At 40.9% G+C, this 15,401-nt stretch overlaps 1 long non-coding RNA gene across 1 annotated transcript in view; it reads left to right on the forward strand.

Annotated features, from left to right (window-relative positions):
* Positions 1–867: 867 nt before the first annotated feature.
* Positions 868–15,401, forward strand: part of LOC145531587 (uncharacterized) — a 39,510-nt gene continuing 24,976 nt past the window's right edge. Inside the window, exons 1-3 of the long non-coding RNA XR_014072564.1 lie at positions 868–1,024; positions 2,215–2,329; positions 8,731–8,831. This is a non-coding gene — a long non-coding RNA (uncharacterized LOC145531587). The remainder of the gene's footprint in view (positions 1,025–2,214; positions 2,330–8,730; positions 8,832–15,401) is intronic.

Genomic DNA, 15,401 nt, shown 5'->3' on the forward strand with positions numbered 1-15,401 from the left:
GCTTTGTGGTACTTTATTGTGTTAACCCAAGCTAGGACTTTATGGTTTGTAAATAGGTCCTTGGGTCCTTGTACCAATTCCAATGTGTATAGGTTTTTCTGAGGGGCAGGGGCGTGGGGGCAGTCACCACATCAGCAGGAAATTCTTGTGACACCAACTGGGTGCCCTATAACTCAACCAATTCTGACACCATCTTCCTGGAGATACCATCAGATTCCTGAGGTTCAATTCATTTGCTAGAAGCATTAGTCGCTCAGTCTTGTCTGACTCTTTGCGATTCCATGGCTCTAGGCCACCAGGTTCCTCTGTCCATGGGATTCTCCAGGCAAGAATACTGGAGTGGGGTTGCCATTCCCTTCTCCAAGGGGTCTTCCCAACCTAGGGATTGAACCCAGATCTGCTTACATTGCAGGCAGATTCTTTACCATCTGAGCCACCAGGGAAGCCTAATTTGCTAGAAAGGCTCACAGAACTCAGACATTTTACTGACTAGGTTACCAGTTTATTAGGATACAATCCTACAATCAGGAACAGCCAAGTGAAGAGATGCTCAGGGCAAGGCCAGGGGAAAGATCACCAAGCTTCCCTGCTCTCTGAGCATTCCATTCTTCCCAGGTTCACCAACCCGGAAGCTCTCCAGACCTGCCTTTTTGGGTTTTTATGGAGGCTTATGGACCACAGTCCATGGGGTCACAAAGAGTTGGACATGACTTAGCGACTAAGCAGACACAGCGCATTACACAGGCTGGACTGATTAAGTCATTGGCCATTGATGACTGATTCAGCCTCCAGTTCCTCTCCTCCCCCACCCCCAGGAGGCTGGAAGGGTTGGGAGGGTGGGACAGGGACTGAAAGTTCCATTGCTCTGTGCACAGTGTTTGTTCCCCTGGCAACCAGGCTCCATCCTTAGGCTACCTAAGGCCTTTCCAAAAGTCACCTCACTAACACAACAAATGACCACTTTATTGCTTGATAGTGTCATGAAAATTCCAAGGATTTTAGAAACTCTGTGTCTGGAACCAAGGTGGGAATTAAATACATTTTTTTAAAGATTTTTTTTTTTTATGTGGACCTTTTTTTAAAATCTTTATTTGAATTTGTTACAGTACTGCTTCCATTTTATGTTTTGGTTTTTTGACCTCAAGGTATGTGGGTTCTTAGCTGCCCAACCAAGGTTTGAACCCGAACCACCTGCATTGGAAGGTGAAGTATCAACCACTGAACCGCCAGGGAAGTCCCTTATATTTCTTTTATGACTCACAGTATCTCAGTCCATCCCCTGGTTTTCTAACAAGGATCCCTTCTAGCTCAACAGTCATAAAGGTCAAAAAACATGGACACATTACTAGAATCCCACTCTGTCATTAATAACTGTCATCAAATGGTATGCAAAAGCCTCCCAGGATCAGCCTACTCAGGTTTTCAGGCTTCCTTTCAATCTTATCACGTTCCATCACATTCCAAAAGCACAAATGGTGTCGGCAATATATGGCTTCAGCCTTTCAGGCATCTGGTATCATCAGGCTAAGAGACAATAGCATCTCTTGCCTTCAGCCATTGGAGGTGTTAATGTAATACTAGATTTCCTTCACTATATAGCCTACCCACTCATTCTCTTTCCCTCAGCTACTTTTTTTTTCCTTTTATTTTTCCATTTTTACCCAAACTTTTCCACCTTTGGAAGGGACTGTAGTTTCAGACTGTAGTTGTGCTGGTCTGGATTGAAGGCAGCAATACTGCCCTAGCAAGTGCCTCTCTTTCAGTTCCACTTGTGTTCAGATAAGTGATAGTTATACAGGCACAGAGCTAGCAGGCTGTCTTTCTCCCCAGACAGTATAGCTACGTGCCTGTATGCTAAGTAACTTCAGTCATGTCTCACTCTTTGCAACCCACCAAGCTCCTCTGTCCATGGGATTCTCCAGGCAAGAAAACTGGAGTGGGTTGCCATGCCGTCCTCCAAGGGATCTTCCCAACTTAGGGATGGAACCCTCATCTCTTATGTCTCCTGCATTGGCAGGCGGGTTCTTTGCCACTAGTGCCACCTGAGAAGCCCTAGTATAGCTACACTTGCTATTAATTCCAACTTTGCTGGGTGGGGTGAAGGCACAGCCTGCCTTGTCAGGCCCTTAGAAATTCTGTCTGACATAAGGTTAAAAACCTAGTTCCAGTTTTTTGCTTATGAATCATTGCTACTTCTCACCCCTGTCATTGCAGCCCTGGTTCTCTGACCACTGCATCAAGTAAGCAGCAGGGAAAGTTCAGAAGACATAGGGAAGAAAAAGAGAAGTATAGCCATAATGACCAGCATTCTCCCTGGAGTCATACTGAGGTAGGAGATAGATGGGCTTCTGGGCCAGACAGCTGATGTTTGCCAAGTGGAGTAAAATTGAAGTTTTGTTCTCACCCAGACACACCTAGGACACTCCTAGGACTAGCTTTAGTGATAGAAGCTGAGCTTTGCTAAAGTAAAGAGATAAGATGACCGCTCCTGAGATCAAGGAAGACTTCCCTGTCTGTCTATACGCAGGAAGGCTCCTCAGGGATCAAAAGGGAAGGGGTACCACCCCATAATAAGTGTGGACATACACCCATAGGCCTCTGCAGTGGAAACCATCTTAGCAAAAAGTTGTGCATATATCATGGGAAGAGTCAAAGGACAAGTCAGATGTGAAGAAACAAACAAGGTAATTGGCCAAAGGTAAACAAAGACCTGGAAGGACTATCCTGTGTCAGTGATTTGTGAGTCAGTGAAACTTGTGCAGTTCTGTCTGACTCTTTGCAACTCCATGGACAGTATCCCACCAAGCTCCTCCTGTCCATGGAATTCTTCAGGCAAGAATACTGGAGTGGGTTGCCATTTCCTTCTCCAGGGTTTCGAACCCAGGTCTCCTTCATTGTAGGCAGATTCTTTACCATCTGAGCCACCCAGGAAGCCCATGTAAGTGATTTAAATCATACCTCATCCCTTTACTGCACTTCCCCATTCCGGAGGCCTGCACTCCTCTCCCAGAGAAGGCGATGGCACCTCACTCCAGTGCTCTTGCCTGGAAAATCCCATGGATGGAGGAGCCTGGTAGGCTGCAGTCCATGGGGTCGCCAAGAGTCGGACACGACTGAGCGACTTAGCAGCAGCAGCAGCAGCACTCCTCTCCAGGTGTATATTTCTGCTTAGCTTCAGACTTACTGCACTCCTCCTCATTAGAGAGGATGCCCATACCCTTTCTCTCTGGATGTGTATGTCTGCCTAGCAATAAATTGTTTCTCTGTGTTCTCTCCCATACTTTGTGTTGTATCTCTCCAAGATCAATACCAGCATCCTTCCCCACCCCCTCTTCCCCAGATCCAGCAGAATAACCAAGAACTCCATCCTGTGGGGACATGCTTTTAGCCCCACGCCTGTTCATATTGAGTCTGAGCACACTCTTGTGAAGGTGTTTGTTTTTAAAAGTTTTCTATTGGGCTTCCCTCGTGGCTCAGTGGTAAAGAATCTGCCTGCAATGCAGGAGACCCATATTCAATCCCTGGGTCGGGAAGATTCCCCTGGAGAAGGGAAAGGCAACCCACTCCAGTATTCTTCCCTGGAGAAGTCCAAGGACAGAGGGGCCTGGCAGGGGTTGCAAAGAGTCAGACACAACTGGGCGACTAACCCTTTCACTTTCATTGCCTAGTTGCTATTTCTTACTGATTAAGATGATAAATCATTTTAATAAATAATTTTAATCATTTAATAATAAAGCCTCTAATGTAGTAAAGATATCAGATTTTTCATCTTTCATATATTTTCAATTATTAAATTATCAGTTTGCCTTTATCAGTAAATTGCTTTTCAGTGTTTTTAATTATGTAAGTTCTTCATTTTTATATGCACAATTTCTCTGTTATTTCCTCTGTAGTTTCTACCTTTTGTGGAAACCCATGTCCCCAACATATGTAAATGTACATTTTCTTCTAGCACATTTTTTGGTTTATTTTCTCCATTTAAATGTGTAAACCATCTGAAATTTATTGAAGTCTTACATGAGGATCTAACCTAATTTTTTTCTTCACTTTCCTAGCACTAGCTATTTCCCAACAATTTGAAATGCCAATGTCATATAATAAACGCAGAATGTTGGAGTTTTCCCATCCAGAAATGTACAAAGCAAATCTCCATTCAATCTTCCTTTATATCTCTTATTGGACATCTATAACTTTATTGACATAAACCCTACACAAATCTTTGGGTGAGTGTTTTGACAGCTAATTCTGCTTTGTTCAATTTTATAGTTTCTTGCTCTCTTTTTGTCTCATTCATTTACTCATTCTTTCAGTTGTCATTTTGAAGAGACTGACATAGTCTGGGTCCTGGATTAGACATGGAGGATAAAATAGTGAGGCAGAAAGCAGCGTCCTTGTTCTCATGAAGGCAGAAGCAATTACACAAGCAAGTTTAATAAAGTTAGGCATTTAAAAGAGAAAAAACACAAAATATAATGGAACACATTGTTGGAGATTCCTAATTAGTATATGGGCTTCCTTGGTGGCTCAGCAGTCAAGCATCGATCTGGAATGCAAGAGATGCGGGTTCAACCCCTGGGTCAGGAAGATCCCCTGGAGAAGGACATGGCAACTCACTCCAGTATTCTTGCCTAGGAAATCCCATGGAGATAGAGAAGCCTGGTGGGCTACAGTCCACGGGGTCACAAAAGAGTCGGATACAACTTAGCGATGAAACAACAACTAGTATATAGGCAACAGGGAAGCCTTCAAAGAAGAAATGGCATTTCAAGTCCAAGTATAAAGGGAAAATTGAATTAAGCCAGGTAAAACAAGTTTATTTTTAGCATATGCAACACCTCACCCACTTCATTCATTATGCATACACTTAGCAAACTAAATTGAAGGTAACTTCCCTAAAAGAAAGGAAGTTTTTTCCCTTATCTGCCAAAAACCTACAGCAAACATTATAATGAGACATGACAAAACATTAGAGCTGAACCTTTAACGACAGGAGTAAGACAAGTATGCCTGACATCATAGATCCTATTCAACCTTAAATTGGGATTCCAAGTGAATGCAATAAGACAAGAAAGAATAATAAAAAACACAAGAGGTGGGAAACCAAAAAACAAACGATCATTATTTGCATACTCTGTGTTCGTTAGCAAAAAAAAATATATGAAAATCTACAAACAGAAGAGTTTGGCAAGATTGCTGAATAAAATTCAAAATACAAAGAGTAATAGCATTCTGATATATAATCTGGATACAATTAGAAAATAAAATTTTAAGAGAAGATAGCTTCCTTGGTAGCTCATCTGCTAAAGAATCTGCCTGGAATGCAGGAGACCCCAGTTCGATTCCTGGGTCAGGAAGATCCCTGGGGAAGGGATAGGCTACCCACTCAAGCATTCTTGGGCTTCCCTGGTGGCTCAGATGGTAAAGAATCCGCCCACAATGCTGGAGACATGGGTTCAATCACCGGGTTGGAAAGATCCCCTGAAGAAGGGAAAGTCTACCTGCTCCAGTATTCTTGCCTGAAGAAATCCATGGACAGAGGAGCGTGGAATGCTACAGTCCATGGGGTTGCAAAGAGTTGGACATGACTGAGTGACTTTCACTCACTCACTATTCAGAACCACAATAAAAATCCATTAAGTACTTAGAAATAAATCTTATAAAAGGCAAGCGAGTCCTTTATAGAGAAAATTATACAGCTATGTAGAAGGGCGTTGTATTTGTCCCCTGCATGCATGCTCAGTCCCTCAGTCACGTCCGACTCTTTGCGACCCCATGGACTGGAGCCCACCAGGCCAGGCTCCTCTGTCAATGAGACTTTTCCAGACAAGAGTACTGGAGTGGGTTGCCATTCCCTTCTCCAGGGGATCTTCCCGAATCAGGGATCGAACCTGCATCTTCTGCCTTGGTGGGTGGATTCTTTACCACTGAGCCACCTGGGAAACCCTGTTAGTTTCCTAGGGCTGCCATAACAAAGTACTACAAGCTATATGTCTTAAGATGCAATTTTGTCTCTCACAGTTCTGGAGCCTGGAAGTCTGAAATCAACTTGTCAGCAGGCCTATGCTCCCTCTGAGACTCTCACCAGAATCCTTCCTTGCTGCTTCTTTGCATCTGGTGGTGACAATACATCCTTGGCCATCCTTGGCTTGTAGCCACATCACTCTGATCTCTGCCTCTGTTGCCACATGGCCTTCTTCCTGTGTGTCTCTGTCTTCATACGGCATTTTCCTCTTCTGATAGGGACACCAGTCATGTTGGCTTAGGGCCCACCCTGATAACTTCCATTTTAACTTACTTAAATCTACAAAAGTCTTATTTCCAAATAAGTTCCCATTCTCAGGTACTAAAGGGTAGAACTTCAAAATATCTTTTGGGGAGACACAATTTAACTCACAACAGGCATAAACAAGTGTGTATAAACAAACCTACACATTTCATTTGTTCATTTATCATATTTTTGAATGAAAAATGCAGTACTGTAAAGATAAAATTTCTTACCATTAGTCAATAAATTCCAAGTATTTTCAAACAAAATCCCAATAGGATCACGTGTAGATATGGATTTTGTGTATCTTAATAAGTTATTTCTAAATTTCACATGGAGTTATGCAAGCAAAGTGACATAAATTTTGCTCTTTAAGAAAATGTGTAATCTGAAAAACGAGTCTCCCTTTAAGAAATAAATTTAAAGAAAAATTTTATTGGAGTATAGTTGCTTTACAATGGTGTGTTAGTTTCTACTGTACAGCAAAGTGAATCAGCTATATGTATATATATATATATCCCATCTTTTTTGGATTTTCTTCCTGTTTTGATCACCACAGAGCACTGAATAGTTCCCTGTGCTATGCACAGGTTTTCATTAGTTATCTATTTATACATAGTATCAATAGTGTGTATATGTCATACTCAATCTTCCAGTTTATCCCATCCACCCTGCTTTCCCCCTTGTCATCCATACATTTGTTCTCTATGTCTGTGTCTGTATCTCTGCTTTGTATATAAGATCATCAGATTTTTTAATTAAATAGAAAAATTAAAATAAATTTCTTAGTCTGAAAATTATTGCGTTTATTCAGGTACTATGATATAAAGTCTCTCCATACTCTGATGAGAAAGCTAAACTGACAACCTTATGAACTAATCAAGGAGCTTAGGTTTCTTGATATTAAACTAAGATGAATTCTCAAGTAGGAATATTGCAAGTATAAATACATGTGACTTTATAATCTGATCTCCATCATAAGTGACAGGTTTGAGCCTGTGTATTTTCCTGCCCTTCCGTGTACAAAGAAAAGAATTCCCTAGCTGTGAAGTAATTTTTATAACAGAGTTTGTCTTTACCTATGTGAAAGGTAAATATTTACATGTGCATGAATGTTAAAATGTGCAAAATACATTTTCCATAATTATGAGAAGCCATAAAACGTGACTCATTTAGGAGAAAGTAATGACTGTTGTCAGTGAACTCATTTCCGATGAACTCACTGCGTTTTTAAAAACCTTTTTATTTTACAATAATTTCAGAATTACAGATGGGCATCAAGATAGCACCAAGTTCCCTCATATCCTTCACACAGTTGCCCCTAAGGCTGACAACTTATATGAAACAGGGTTCATGTGTCAAAACGGAGAAGCTGACTTTGCTACAACACTACCAACTAAACTGCATATTTTATTTGTATTTCACTATGTTTCCACTAATATTCTTTTCCTGTTCCAGTAGCCAATTGTGTTGCATTTTATTGTCATGTCTTCTCCATCTCTTCTGGTCTGTGCATTGGAGTAGGTCACTGAGAAGTTGTGACCACTGGGGACCCTGGAGCTGAACTCTGGCAATTGGAGGCTCCTCACCCCCATCCCTGTCCTTGGAATGTATGTTCTGCTCACTGTTTCCACAGTTGGAACCTTTTTCAAGGACGCAGCTTTGAGAGAGTAATGTGTTGTCGAGGCCATCTGGAGGGTATACATAACTAAGCCCCATTAGGGTCTCTATATAAACCTTTAAGATTCTGGAGGGCAGATGTAAAGATTTACTTACATTGTGGCCACTGCAGACAATGCTTGTGTATTTCCTTGCTTAACACATCAGTCACCCACCAATCGGGAGTGGCTGCCTCTTTCTCTCCTCTCTCCTTGCCCTCTGTGTATGCGATTAGTTTCAAATTTCACCCCAGGAGAACTTCGGAGGCTCTGAGCCAATACCAAGGAAATTTCTCAATCTTCTCTTGTCTTTCATGACCTTAACACTTTTGAATAACACCAGATGGGCATTGGGCTTCCCAGGTGGCACTAGTGGTAAAGAACCCGCCTGCCAATGCAGGAGATGTAAGAGATAAGGGTTGGATCTCTGGGTCAGGAAGATCCCCTGGAGGAGGGCATGGCAACCCACTCCAGTATTCTTGCCTGAAGAATCCCTTGGGCAGAGGAGCCTGGTGGGCTATAGTCCACAGGGTCACAATGAGTCGGACATGACTGAAGTGACTTAGCATGCACAGATGGATGCTATGATGTAGAATGCCCCTCAATTTGGGATTTTTTTTTTTTCTCATATCAGTTTGGGATTGTGGCTTTGAAAGAAGACCGCAAAAGTAAAGCACTCTCCTTATCACACCCCATCAAGGGTACAGGACAGCACCGTGACTTCCTGGTGACAGTTACCTTGAAAATGAGATTCACATGGTGTCTGCCAGATTCTCTGCTGTAAAGTCATTTTCTTTCTCTTTTTAGACTCATGTTTTAGAAGTGAGTGACTAAGTCCAGGCCATACTCAAAAGAAGAGCAATCAAGTTTCATTTCCTGGAGGGAGGACTATCAAAGATTATGCAAACGTATGTTAAAACCAGTACAATAATTAATAATCATTTGGGGGGAGACATTTGAGGTTATGCAAATATCCTTTTTCTCTTTAAAGTTCCATTCACTAATTTTAGCATTCAGCAGTGGCTGTTACCTGCAGCAATTATTACTGTGGCTGTTATAATGGTGATTTTCTATTGCTCTCATTTTTTTTAACCTTTATTAATTGGAATTTTCATCTACGGAAAACTTATCCTTTTTCTTCCATTTGTTTGTTTATTCAGTTGCTTACTTACATCAGTATGAACTCACGGTCATTTATTTTACTCTTTGATCTACACAATCAGTATAATCCTATATAACTGTAATTTTTTTTTTTGATGAAAATATTCCAACTTTAGTCACTGGGAGTTCTTTCATGTTGATTTCCTGTGTCCTTTGTACTTGCTCTCACATTTCCTTACTTCTTTCTGATCACCTCAAGATGCTCCAGTCTCATCTGTCTATATATGTACGTGTGTGTGTATGTATGCATGTATGTATCTATCTCGACTTGTAAACACATATATATTTATAAATGTATATATTTATATAAATTAATATATATTCTTTCAAATAGAGATATATGAATGAATATAATTATATATATATATATATATATATGTATACACATACACACATATGTGTGCATGCTCAGTCGCTTCAGTCATGTCTGACTCTTTGTGACCCTATGGACTGTAGCCCGCCAGGCTCCTCTGTCCATGGGATTCTCCAGGCAAGAATAGTGGAATAGGTTACCATTTCCTTCTCCAGGATACCTTCCCGATCCAGAGATCAAAACTGCATCTCCTGCATCTCCTACACTGCAGGCGGATTCTTTACTGCTGAGCCACCAGGGAAGCCCATATATATATATATATATATATATATATACATATATATATATTTTTTTTTTACAAATAAAGATAAATATATATTTATATATTTTTTTACAAATAGTGATATATAAAACATATCATAGATATATATTTTAAAATATGTATTTTTAAAATATATATCTATTTTACAAACCTATTTGTAAAATGAAGTGAAAGTTAAAGTCGCTCAGTCGTGTCTGACTCTTTGCAACCCCATGGACATGGAATTTCTCCAGGACAGAATACTGGAGTGGGTAGTCTTTCCCTCCTCCAGGGGATCTTCCCAACCCAGGAATCGAACCGGGGTCTCCTGCATTGCAGGCAGATTCTTTACCAGCAAAGCCAGGAACAATACCCCCTTACTCAAGAAAGCATCAGCCTTTTTGCTTTATTCAGGCTTTCAACTGATTGGAGAAGGCCTGCGTTAGGGAGGGCAATCTGCTTCATTCACTCTACTGATTGACATGTTGGTCTCATCCAGAAACACTCCTATGGGAATACCCAGAATAATGTTTGAGAAAATATCTGGGCACCCTGTGGCCAGTCAGGTTGGACCATAAAATTAACCATCACATCGCTAATGTAAAATAAATTATCCAGCTTTTACTCTCAGCTCCTCTCAACCTCTCTGTCAACCAATTCCTCACAAAAACTTTGAAATTTTGGACTTATCATTGCTAAATCAATATTTTAACTATATATCTTCTTTGCTATTACATGTGTTTTCCATCTATGTCTATATAATCACATATTCTCAATGCATACTATGTTGAACTTCAATTATTCATTCCAGTCCTTTTATATTCCCTATACTTGAGGTATTTCAATTTGACTCTTGGTTTTCTGGAATATATTGTTGCACAGGGTATGAACTTCTAACTGGGGGCCAGAACCTGGCAGGGCACCCAATTAAGTATAGTCTGCTTTTATATAAAAGACAATGATTGGTTGTTGCTCTGGACACAAAGGATTCTCCAGCCATGATTAGATCCAAACAAGTAAACAAACCCAACACATTTTTCATAAGAATATAGAAATGTACCAAAATGCAATTCATTCAGCCCACCAGTAAATAACACAATTATAACACATCTTCATGTCCTATTGTTTTCTGGTTTTGTAATTACAAAATGAAATATGAATACATGGTAGTGAATTTAGCAAAAAATGAATCCAAGAAGGCAGATGTAATTGGAAGCTTCTCTATTAACAAATACCAAACTTACAAATTCTCATAGATACCACGAAAGCTACTTTTCAAAGTCAAAATTCGTCCAGTCTACTGTTGGCTGATGATGTGATCCTGTTTACCCTGATCTTCATGGTACCTCTCAGCCTACACTGTACTTCCCATGCTTCGACTTGGTGTGGAGATAGTTTACAAATATTATTGAAACCATCGTATGTGATAAATAGAAAAGCAGCAGCAGGGATATTGAAAAAGTTGCTAAGAAAGGGCACATAATTAGAAAAGAATGAAAGAGATTTCTGGAAATAAAAAGCAAGAGAAGGAAGAAGGTGGTATGTGTGTATGGCATGAATTGAGAGTGTGAGTGATTTTGAAGTGAGAATGATTGTGCAAGATAAGAACTGTGACTATGAAACCAGGTGTATTCATCAATAAGAGTGAAGCTAAGTCAGAAAGAGAAAAACAAATATTGTATATTAACGCTATGTATGGAACCTAGAAAAATGTACTTAAGAACCTTTTTACAGGACAGGAATAGAGACGCAGATATAGAGAATGGATATGTGGACACAGTGAGGGAAGGGAAGGGTGGGTCAAATTGAGAAGTAACATTAATGTACATACACCACCATGTAAAATAGATAGCTAGTGGGAAGCTGCTATATAGCGCAGGGAGCCCAGCCTGATGCTCTGTGATGACCTATAGGGGTGGGAGTATGGTTGAGGGGGAATGGGCAGGAGGCTCAAGAGGGACGGTATGTATATGTGTGTGTGTATGTGTGTGTGTGTGTGTGTGTGCACACTCAGTCGTGTCCAACTCTTTGCGACCCCACGGTCTGTAGCCCACCAAGCTCCTCTGTCTATGGAATTCTCCAAGCAAGACTGCTGGAATGGGTTGCCATTTCCTCTTCTAGGGGATCTTCCTGACCTTGGGATCAAACCTGCAACTCTTGTATTTTCTGCATTGGCAGGCGGGTTCTTTTACCAACTGCGCCACCTAGGAAGGCATATGTGTGTGTGTGTGTATATATACTTATGGCTGATTCACGTTGTATGGCAGAAACCAACATAACATCGTAAAGCAATTAACCTACAATTAAAAAAAAATTTAAGAGCGAGCAAAGCTATTTGACTAAGTGAGAGAAAGAAGTCAGCTATCCATCCACCTAGTGTTCATTGTTGACAAGACTTGATATGGAGAATTGAAGGGCTAAGTAAGTCTTAACAGGCCTTTCCTGACTCTTTTGTGTCACAGATTATTCCCACCAGGGCTGAAAGCATATCTGAATCAAGACACCATCAACATGAGTGGCAAACTGGCACATGTGGACTTCAAATTGCTAAAGAATGATGTATGACACCTGCAAAGATTATGCAGGAAGAGGCAAATACCTGCCTTAACAGATTTCCAAGGAAGACAAAATTTATCTATTTGGGGAAAATAAATCTGTTGGAAAATATATGTGTAAGAGGGAGAAGAATATGCCTGCTTTTCAAGCTTCAAAGAAATTGATTCACGTTCCTGTTAGGCAGAAACACAGTGGGGATCACAAGTTTAAATCTGTCTTAGTTACTTTGGAGTTGAAAACATATGGGCTTACAATATCCTTTCAGAACCTAATCTATCCCGGAGTATAGACTTGCTTTAAGTAACAATTGTTAACAGTTTGATTACCACTGGTCTCTCTTTTTTATACACAAATAAAAATAGGATTCTACAACAAATAATATTACTTATCAATTTCATTTTGTCACAAAGGTTTAGGAGACCTTTTTAAAATGATTTGTTTATTTATTTTTGGCTGTGCTGGGTCTTTGTCACTGCACAGGCTTTCCTCCAGTTGGGCTGAGCTGGGGCTACTCTCTAGCTGTGGTGTGCTGGCTTCTCTTGCTGTGGAGCAGGGGCTCGAAAGTGCAAGGGCTTCATTAGTTGCAGCTTGTGGGCTCAGCAGCTGTGGCTCCTGGGCTGTAGAGCATAGGCTCAATTGTTGTGGCACTCAGGCTTAGTTGCCCTGAGGCTTGTGGGATCTCCCGGATCCAGGACTGAACCTGAGTCATCTGCATTGGCAGGAGGATTCTTTACCACTGAGCCACCAGGGAAGCCCTTAGGAGACTTTGCAATCAGAACCCCACTCCTTTTAATAACAAAAGAATGCGCTCATTCAGTTGTGTCCGACTCTTTGCGACCCCATGGACCAGCCAGGCTCCCTTGTCCAAGGGATTTCCCAGTCAAAAATACTGAAGTGGTTTGCCATTTGCTTCTCCAGGGCATCTTCTTGACCCAGGGATCGAACCCATGTCTCCTGAGTCTCCTGCATTGCAGGCAGATTCTTTAATGAAAAAGTATTAACAAATTAATCTACCATAAAATATTAAACAACATACATATATATATACATACTACATATAAATTGAAAGTATGTGCACAATATATATATACAGAAGGCAATGGCAACCCACTCCAGTACTCTTGCCTGGAAAATCCCACAGATGGAGGAGCCTGGTAGGCTGCAGTCCATGGGGTCACTAAGAGTCGAAATGACTGAGCGACTTCACTTTCACTTTTCACTTTCATGCACTGGAGAAGGAAATGGCAACACACTCCAGTGTTCTTGCCTGGAGAATTCCAGGGACAAGGAAGCCTGGTGGGCTGCTGTCTAAAGGGTTGCACAGAATCGGACACGACTGAAGCAACTTAGCAGCAGCAGCAGTGATATATATATACATACTGCACAAATATTACATATATATTACATATGTGTGTATACATAAATTTACATGCAGTAGAACTGCTGTGTCAACTGGTATAACTGGCTTCATAATTTGAAGAACTAAAGATCTGCTGCAATTTATATTTTCACCCAGTTACCTCTAATTTTTTATTTTGAAAATATATTAAATTGATATAACACAAGATTAATGCATAGAATTCCCAAATACCTTTAAACAAGATTCACCAACTGTTTACATTTTGCCCAGCCACAATTTTTTTATTCCTTCCTCTTTCCATTTTGCATTCTTTGTGAATTAAGAGTAGTTTGTATATATAAAACTAACTTATTTTCTAGTATTTCATTGTATATTTTCTAAAAACAAAGTGATTCACGCTTTGCTGTACCTCTGAAACTAACACAACATTGTTAATCAACTATCAGTTCAGTTCAGTTCAGCCGCTCAGTCATGTCTGACTCTTTGTGACCCCATAGACTGCAGCACGCCAGCCTTCCCTGTCCATCACCAACTCCCGGAGTTTACTCAAACTCACATCCATTGAGTCGGTGATGCCATCCAACTATCTCATCCTCTGTCGTCCCCTTCTCCTACCCCCTTCAATCTTTCCCAGCATCAGGGTCTTTTCCAATGAGTCAGCTCTTCGCATCAGGTGGCCAAAGTATTGGAGTTTCAGCTTCAACATCAGTCCTTCCGATGAATATTCAGGACTGATTTCCTTTAGGATGGACTGGTTGGATCTCCTTGTAGTCCAAGGGACTCTCAAGAGTCTTCTCCAACACCACAGTTAAAAATCATCAATTCTTCTGCGCTCAGCTTTCTTTATAGTACAACTCTAACATCCATACATGACTATTGGAGAAACCATAACTTTGACTAGATGGACCTTTGTGGACAAAGCAATGTCTCTGCTTTTTAATATGCTGTCCAGATTGGTCGTAACTTTTCTTCCAAGGAGCAAACGTCTTTTAATTTCACGGCTGCAGTCACCATCTGCAGTGATTTTGGAGACCTAAAAAAATGAAGTCTGTCACTGTTTCCATTGTTTCCCTATCTATTTGCCATGAAGTGATGGGACCAGATGCCATGATCTTAGTTTTCTGAATGTTGAGTTTTAAATCAACTTTTTCACTCTCTTCTTTCACTTTCATCAAGAGCCTCTTTTGTTCCTCTTCGCTTTCTGCCATAAGGGTGGTGTCACCTGTGTATCTGAGGTTATTGATACTTCTCCTGGCAATCTTGATTCCAGCTTGTGCTTCATCCAGCCCAGCATTTCTCATGATGTACTCTGCATACAACTTAAATAAGCAGGGTGACAACATATAGCCTTGACATACTTCTTTCCCGATTTGGAACCAGTCTGTTGTTCCATGTCCAGTTCTAACTGTTGCTTCCTGACCTGCATACAGATTTCTCAAGAGACAGGTCAGGTGGTCTGGTATTCCCATCTCTTTCAGAATTTTCCAGTTTGTTGTGATCCATACAGTCAAAGCGGAGAAGACAATGGCACCCCACTCCAGTACCCTTGCCTGGAAAATCCCATGGACGGAGGAGCCTGGTAGGCTACTGTCCATGGGGTCGCTAAGAGTCGGACACGACTGAAGCGACTCAGCAGCAGCAGCAGCATACAGTCAAAGGCTCTGGCATAGTCAATAAAGCAGAAACAGAAGTTTTTCTGGAGCTCTCTTGCTTTTTTGATGATCCAACAGATGTTGGCAATTTGATCTCTGGTTCCTCTGCCTTTTCTAAAACCAGCTTGAACTTCT

The sequence above is a fragment of the Giraffa tippelskirchi genome, chromosome 13 (genome assembly GCF_054371585.1).
Source record: "Giraffa tippelskirchi isolate mGirTip1 chromosome 13, T2T-mGirTip1v1.2.pri, whole genome shotgun sequence".
In the NCBI taxonomy this organism is placed as follows: Eukaryota; Metazoa; Chordata; class Mammalia; order Artiodactyla; family Giraffidae; genus Giraffa; species Giraffa tippelskirchi.